At 38.8% G+C, this 8,672-nt stretch overlaps 1 long non-coding RNA gene across 1 annotated transcript; it reads left to right on the top strand.

The window, feature by feature from the left end:
- Positions 1-4,153: 4,153 nt before the first annotated feature.
- On the top strand, positions 4,154-7,333 carry LOC129264251 (uncharacterized). Its single transcript, XR_010294016.1, has 3 exons — positions 4,154-4,329; positions 5,624-5,905; positions 7,256-7,333. It is a non-coding gene; the product is annotated as an uncharacterized LOC129264251 (long non-coding RNA).
- The last annotated feature ends 1,339 nt before the right edge of the window (positions 7,334-8,672 follow it).

The following is an 8,672-nucleotide window of genomic DNA, read 5'->3' on the forward strand; positions in this document are numbered from 1 at the left end:
CTCTTGATTCTCGTTGTAATAATCAGTTAGGATGCTGGAACATCCCAGGGAGCGAAGACGGCTGATTTGGGGGGGTTTCGGGGGAAATATTGAACAAATATTATTTTGCTCAATTTTTGCCAATTTTGCCAAATTTTCCATGTCGCGGGTGGGGCGAGGGGGTCGAAAATTCAAACTCCCTGGATCCTCTTGATTCTCGCTGTAATAATCGGTTAGGATGCTAAAACATTCCAGGGAGCGAAGACGGCTGATTTGGGGGGGTTTCGGGGGAAATATTGAACAAATATTATTTTGCTCAATTTTGGCCAAATTTGCCCAATTTTCCATGTCGCCGATGGGGCGAGGAGGTCGAAAATTCAAACTCCCTGGATCCTCTTGATTCTCGCTGTAATAATCGGTTAGGATGCTAAAACATCCCAGGGAGCGAAGACGGCTGATTTGGGGGGGTTTCGGGGGAAATATTGAACAAATATTATTTTGCTCAATTTTGGCCAATTTTGCCAAATTTTCCATGTCGCGGATGGGGCGAGGGGGTCGAAAATTCAAACTCCCTGGATCCTCTTGATTCTCGATGTAATAATCGGTTAGGATGCTAAAACATTCCAGGGAGCGAAGACGACTGATTTGGGAGGGTTTCGGGGGAAATATTGAACAAATATTCTTTTGCTCAATTTTGCCCAATTTTGCCCAATTTTCCATGTTGCGGGTGGGGCGAGGGGGTCGAAAATTCAAACTCCCTGGATCCTCTTGATTCTCGCTGTAATTATCGGTTAGGATGCTAAAACATTCCAGGGAGCGAAGACAGCTGATTTGGGGGGGGGGTTCTGGGGGAAATATTGAACCAATATTATTTTGCCCAATTTTGCCGAATTTTCCATGTCGCGGGTGGGGCGAGGCGGTCGAAAATTCAAACTCCCTGGATTCTCTTGATTCTCGCTGTAATAATCGGTTAGGATGCTAAAACATCCCAGGGAGCGAAGACGGCTGATTTGGGGGGGTTTTGGGGGAAATATTGAACAATTATTTTGTTCAAAATTGGCCAATTTTGCCCAATTTTCCATGTCGCGGGTGGGGCGAGGGGGTCGAAAATTGAAACGCCCTGGATCCTCTTGATTCTCGCTGTAATAATCGGTTAGGATGCTAAAACATCCCAGGGAGCGAAGACGGCTGATTTGGGGGGGTTTTGGGGGAAATATTGAACAAATATTTTGCTCAATTTTGGCAAATTTTTCCCAATTTTCCATGTCGCGGGTGGGGCGAGGGGGTCAAAAATTCAAAATCCCTGGATCCTCTTGATTCTCGCTGTAATAATCAGTTAGGATGCTAAAACATCCCAGGGAGCGAAGACGGCTGATTTGGGGGGGTTTCGGGGGAAATACTGAACAAATATTATTTTGCTCAATTTTGCCAAATTTTCCATGTCGCGGGTGGGGCGAGGGGGTCGAAAATTCAAACTCCCTGGATCCTCTTGATTCTCGCTGTAATAATCGGTTAGGATGCTAAAACATTCCAGGGAGCGAAGACGGCTGATTTGGAGGGGTTTCGGGGGAAATATTGAACAAATATTATTTTGCTCAATTTTGGCCAATTTTCCATGTCGCGGGTGGGGCGAGGGGGTCGAAAATCATTGTAAAGCTTAGTGCTAAGTAAGCAAAACAATGAAAGGATACCAAAAAGTCACTTGGTAGGTGGTATCTGTTTTAAAAAAGAATTTCACTTTAAAAAAATTTCAATATCTGCTCTTTAATTTGATATCTCAATCACAGAAAATGGTCAAGAAATAACAAAGTTCTGTTGAATTTTAATAATTTCAGACTTACTTGACACTCTGTTTTGTTGACGATCAGCCATTCAATTAGTCTTTTTTAACCATGCAACAGCTTTGGTGGGAAATCTGTTTAATGAAATTATGGAAATATTAGCATTATTTTGAAGAAACTTCAAAACTTTGTTTATTTTACTGTTTTCTGTTATTGAGATATTAAATTAAAGAGAAGATATTGGACTTTTTGGACTTTTTCTCTTTGAAATTCAAATACCTGTACCACCCACCAAGTGACTTTTTGGCATTCTTTTCTCAAATTGTTTGTACTCAGTCATGCGTGAATGAGGAATCTTTTATGGTATGTTATACCAACTGAAAGAGGAGACCATAAGCTTTACAACGATAGGTCATTTTTCTATTGTGTTTGTGATTGAGCTATGATAGATCATCAATGAATCTTGGTTTATTTATTTTCTGATGCTCAGCACTGTTAGGTGTAGACACTGTCTAGGATTTTGATCATATGCACAGCACATAAAAAAGTTATCAGTATCAAAATGTTCACTCACATGTATGTATTTTCTTTTTAATTTCTTTGTTATGAATTTCTTTAGATTTTTTTAATGGAAGTTGTCCATGACACTTTGCAAATTATAAGCAACTAGAAATAAACAGAATATTGCTTAGATTTGTTCTTGGAATCATGTTTTTGAGATATTTTGGGTCTGCAATGCACATGTGTAATGTTGCGTAACTTCGGTTCCATGTACCTGGGCTTCGTAAAGAAAGAAGTTGTGAAATGATACATTGAAATCCTGTGATGTTACAGATTTATCACCAAAAAATGTTAAGGGGGGGGTGAATTTTAGTGCCTCCCTTGCAGTTTTTATAGTGTAACATTGAAAATCTGATTTAAATAATATTGTGACTTTCTTGATTTTATGGAATTTGGGCCTTGCAGCACTGCTTGGAGTGAATAGGTTTGTTTTGAATTCCTTCAACATTTTATAGGCACAGTCAAAGCTAACCCACAGGGAAGCTACAGAGATGGCAGAGTATATAGCAATGAGGAGCAAAACCGCCAGTAAGTTCTACACCACCAGTACAGATGTCCACCAGCTAAAGGATATGCTGCAAAGGCTCTCACAACCAGTCAGATGTCCACCAGCTAAAGGATATGCTGCAAAGGCTCTTACAACCATTCAGATGTCCACCAGCTAAAGGATATGCTGCAAAGGCTCTTACAACCATTCAGATGTCCACCAGCTAAAGGATATGCTGCAAAGGCTCTCACAACCAGTCAGATGTCCACCAGCTAAAGGATATGCTGCAAAGGCTCTTACAACCATTCAGATGTCCACCAGCTAAAGGATATGCTGCAAAGGCTCTTACAACCAGTCAGATGTCCACCAGCTAAAGGATATGCTGCAAAGGCTCTCACAACCAGTCAGATGTCCACCAGCTAAAGGATATGCTGCAAAGGCTCTCACAACCATTCAGATGTCCACCAGCTAAAGGATATGCTGCAAAGGCTCTCACAACCAGTCAGATGTCCACCAGCTAAAGGATATGCTGCAAAGGCTCTTACAACCATTCAGATGTCCACCAGCTAAAGGATATGCTGCAAAGGCTCTCACAACCATTCAGATGTCCACCAGCTAAAGGATATGCTGCAAAGGCTCTTACAACCAGTCAGATGTCCACCAGCTAAAGGATATGCTGCAAAGGCTCTTACAACCATTCAGATGTCCACCAGCTAAAGGATATGCTGCAAAGGCTCTTACAACCAGTCAGATGTCCACCAGCTAAAGGATATGCTGCAAAGGCTCTCACAACCATTCAGATGTCCACCAGCTAAAGGATATGCTGCAAAGGCTCTCACAACCAGTCAGATGTCCACCAGCTAAAGGATATGCTGCAAAGGCTCTTACAACCAGTCAGATGTCCACCAGCTAAAGGATATGCTGCAAAGGCTCTTACAACCATTCAGATGTCCACCAGCTAAAGGATATGCTGCAAAGGCTCTTACAACCATTCAGATGTCCACCAGCTAAAGGATATGCTGCAAAGGCTCTTACAACCAGTCAGATGTCCACCAGCTAAAGGATATGCTGCAAAGGCTCTTACAACCATTCAGATGTCCACCAGCTAAAGGATATGCTGCAAAGGCTCTTACAACCATTCAGATGTCCACCAGCTAAAGGATATGCTGCAAAGGCTCTTACAACCATTCAGATGTCCACCAGCTAAAGGATATGCTGCAAAGGCTCTTACAACCAGTCAGATGTCCACCAGCTAAAGGATATGCTGCAAAGGCTCTCACAACCAGTCAGATGTCCACCGGCTAAAGGATATGCTGCAAAGGCTCTCACAACCAGTCAGATGTCCACCGGCTAAAGGATATGCTGCAAAGGCTCTTACAACCAGTCAGATGTCCACCAGCTAAAGGATATGCTGCAAAGGCTCTTACAACCAGTCAGATGTCCACCAGCTAAAGGATATGCTGCAAAGGCTCTTACAACCATGTGAAAGGAGGAAAGGAAATTATCAGGGTTGTTACACAGGTATCTCATCAACATCAAAATGTTAACATGCATTTCAAGAATTGAAGATGCTTTAAATGATTGATGTGCACAAGTACATGTAACTCTCTTAAGAATATACCCCAAGGGAGCAGAAGAAGGTGTGTGGTGGGGGGGGGGGGGTAAGGTAATGTACAATAAAACGATAGCATGCATACTAAAATGTGTAAACTTTCTTAGCTTGTTTATGTTATTCAAACATTAATCCATGAAGTAATCAACATTTTGTACGTCTGACCCCCCCCCTCCCTAATATACGTATCTCCATTGATTCTAATTCATGATTTATGATACATGTAAATTGAGAGTTTTACAACTTTTTATAGAAACTATCAAACAGAGACAGATCACCCCCAGTTTTAAATAGTGGTTGGTCTTAATAGCATAATGGCATGAGTAGGTGATGCTAGTGGATTGCATTCTCAACTAAAAATCAAAGATTCAAGTGTATAGAATAAGTTGAGATAGGTGGGCTATATTTGCTCTCTCTGTTTCAAATGGGGTTTTCTTTCATTAGATCTTTGAGATTTTGTCTTGCTGACAAAATCAAGGTTAAGTTCTTGAAGTGTTAAATCTAAACTTAATGCAGGCAAGACTGGCAAAGGCAATTATGCCACTTGCGAATTTTAAAGATCAGTTTGAAATTATGTAAAACATGAATATAATGGTAAATAGATTATACATGTAGATATATCAGAATTAAGATGAGTTTAATTTCAGGTTACTGGTACAAGGTCAAAGGTTATTTCTGGGGAGCGTTTCATCAATATTTTCATCCGACAAGTTGTCAGATCTGACATCTTTCCATGATTTTGATTGGCAGAGAGGCACTGTTCCTATGGTAACTGTCGGATAAAATGGGACTTGTCGGATAAAACGTCCGACAAGTCCTTTCATGAAACGCCCCCCCCCCCCCGATCACTTAAGTGATATTCCATTCTTTATTTTAAAAAATATTTCAGTACATTAAATGAAAATTATATGAGATGATATCAAATTAAATACTGTTTCCTATTCAAGGTCATTGAATGTTATTATCTATTGAATATCCTTTTTTTTCCTTCTCTCATTTTGAAATAATTATCCATCTTGCAGTTTTGAATTTCGGTACTGCTGCTAAGTAAATTAGGCAATGACTGCCAGAGGCATTCCACTTGTAACAGAGGGCCAGACTCTTTGCTTGCTCATACAATCTTTATAGAAATATTTCCCCATACGCCTTACCTGGGTCCCTCAAAATTGTATCTCATTACGACACTGCTTCTCTTCTACTTAGATAAAGGAAGATGAAGATAAACACAACAGCGATGATGGAGATGAACATGACAGCGATGATGGAGATGAACGTGACAGCAATGATGAAGATGATCGTGACAGCGATGATGAAGATGAACATGACAGCGTTGATGAAGATGTTCGTGACAGCAACGAGGAAGATGAGCATGACAGCGATGATGATGATGAACATGACGGCAAGGATGAAGGTGAACATGACAGCAACAAGGAAGATGAATATGACAGCGATGAGGAAGAGGTGCCAAGAGGGCCCACTTGTAAGGTAAATGATCAGGGGAAGTGGATGATGATGGCAATCATTTTTGCAAAGCAATTTGTGTAAGGCAACTTGTCAGAAGTTTGTGCTGCATCTTTAAGCAGAATCCTGCTTATAATTGTAAAGGTGCTATGCACCTTTCATAGTTTATTTCAATCTTTCCCTGTTATTTTTGTATGATGAAGCATCAGGATTGGAACTGAAAAGACCCTTGCAGGCTTCCTGGGGAAAAGATGCAGCTCTGACTTTTAAAAAGTTGCCTAAAAAGTAATGGAAAGTGTGGGTTATCCCACCCAAAGCCGATTTAAACCATATTTTCTTATCAAATTCAGGGAGGAAAGAGCAAGATCAAGCTGCTTTCCTTTGACCCCATGCTCGATGCCCCCAATCCCCAATAAGTTATGAATTATTAAATTTATATCTGTTAACCTGGTTATATAATAGAATGCATGAATAAACTGCTGCATCTGAAAACTGTATGTCAGCAACTTTTTGCTGTTCTTTTTAATGATTTCTCATCAATTGTCAAAAACAAATGCAAGCTTGAAATTTCCCTACATTTTTCAACTGCAAAGGTACTAAAAAAGAAAGACACTGAAGCAAATGCCATATATCAGAGATTTTAAATTATGGATTAATTGGAATGTGAGCAAATGATCAGAACATAGTCAAATATTGAATTTTTGTAAGGATCTAATTTTCCTTTGATCGACTTTGGAACACAAATTATGAGATAGGCATAGTACTGAATTTGAGTGACTGTTTGGTGTCCTATTTCTAACACAAACCGTTCATGAGCTGTATAAGTTATATTGTAATTAACCAATATTTTCGTAAATTCAAAACTGGGATTGGCTTGTGAAAATCACTGCAGCAGCAGGACGGCTTGCCGCGTGGAAATTCAAAGATAATGGGAATTTCGCCAATCCCATTGTTATGCTTTGGAACCCATGAATGTGTTTTGCATTAATTACAAGTTACAGGGGGGGGTAGCCCCCTTTGTCACCGCTGCATCCGCACCTGGATATTATTTTTTATTGGAGCTCAAATTGGATTTCTATTTTGTCATTCTATCATCGTTTAATACATGCATTACATAATGTTATACGTGTGTTATAATAAGTTTTAAAAATATATATCGAATAATTACACCCGTGAAAGTGAGATTTTGTTGTAACATGCTGATTTATCAGAATAACCAGCATGATAAAGGTATTTGACCGATGACATTTACAATATTTTCTTACAGCAATGAAATAAAATATTTATCCCATTAACACATCCAACCATGATAAGCAGCCAACGCCAATAATCTTATTTATTTGCATTAATATTTTTTTCATATTTTTTTAACAGCTTTCCATTCCAAATGGAATAAGGATGTTGGAGTTCACCATCCCTCCCTTTAGCTTTTTATCCGGTGCTTGAAGGATGAAGAGAGATCTTGGTGCGTTCAACTACAGCAAGCAAGGAGGGGCCTTATTCCTTCTACCAGGAAGAGGAAGTGGAGCATACCGGAAAGGAGGATTGCTTGACTCCTGGGGGGTGTTTCACAAAGATTGAGTATGACTTAAAGTTGCACTTAAATGCCTAGTTCCGTGCAGTATCAAAGGCATGACCGCATTGGTAAGATCATGCCAAGATGACGCGCACTACTGCGTATCAATCAATGAGATTGTGCGTTGCATATCATGTACGTGTCGGCATTTAAATGTGACTCTAAGTCATACTTAAATCTTTGTGAAACACCCACCAGGAGTTCTACAATCGGGGCGATCATACCCTCATCCAATATTGGCGCGCAGATACGTATGCTATCAAAGCATATCCCTAATATCAGGTATAAGGAACCTGAATGTATTTCTATAAGAGCCCACTTTCGACCTCAAGCATTCCCCCATTGAGAAATCAGAATAAAAAATTATGATAAATTGAAAGAAGTTAGACAAGTATTGACTATAGTTATGACTGTTTGAAAGTGAGATCATAGGGATGTTTCTAAAATATTTGTATTTTATATCTATTTACAATATCTAATGTAAATAGTGGCATTATAAACTAACCAAATCATCAAGAAACCCTTGATGATGTTACATACTAGAATTCCATACTGTTACGCATTGCAATGCAAGAAAAGGTTATCAAAATAAGAAAATCAGAAGAAAAATTGTATAGTTTTCATCCTTTCACATTAATTACCTATTTGAGGCATTATTTTACTGGGGTGCGGAAATGATGGCAAAAATTTGTTTAGAATATTCTAAGATCAATAGTTGTGTTGGTTCTGTTTTGATAAATCTGTATTAGCATGGTGTCCTTAATTGTAATGACCGATAGTCACCTCTGCTGTCTACCACGCTCTGCAACAGAAATCGGTATGCATGTCACCCACATTGTTATCTACAGACTGTACACTTAATTTTGATATTATCTAATCAATTTTGCTTATTTATGCATAAATGAGACATATACTCTTTATCAATCAAATATAGCCCCAAACTTTTGTTTCGGAACTCCTTGTGGGATTCTTACCAAACTTTTCTAATGAAATGAAATTGTGAAGTTTATGATTTTCAAAATTTACTATTTATTTCAATAATTTTTAAAATCTATTTTGTTTTCCAAATTTGCTTATGATACTATTTCAATCTTAAATAACCTGATTTTAATTTATTTTAAGCATTTAAAGCAGAAAATACTGATACATTCATAAATTTAAGTTTTAAGATTTGAGTATTCATTTAATTGAAAATTTATGAATCGACTGAAAACG

The sequence above is a fragment of the Lytechinus pictus genome, chromosome 7, assembly GCF_037042905.1.
Source record: "Lytechinus pictus isolate F3 Inbred chromosome 7, Lp3.0, whole genome shotgun sequence".
NCBI classification, from domain to species: Eukaryota; Metazoa; Echinodermata; class Echinoidea; order Temnopleuroida; family Toxopneustidae; genus Lytechinus; species Lytechinus pictus.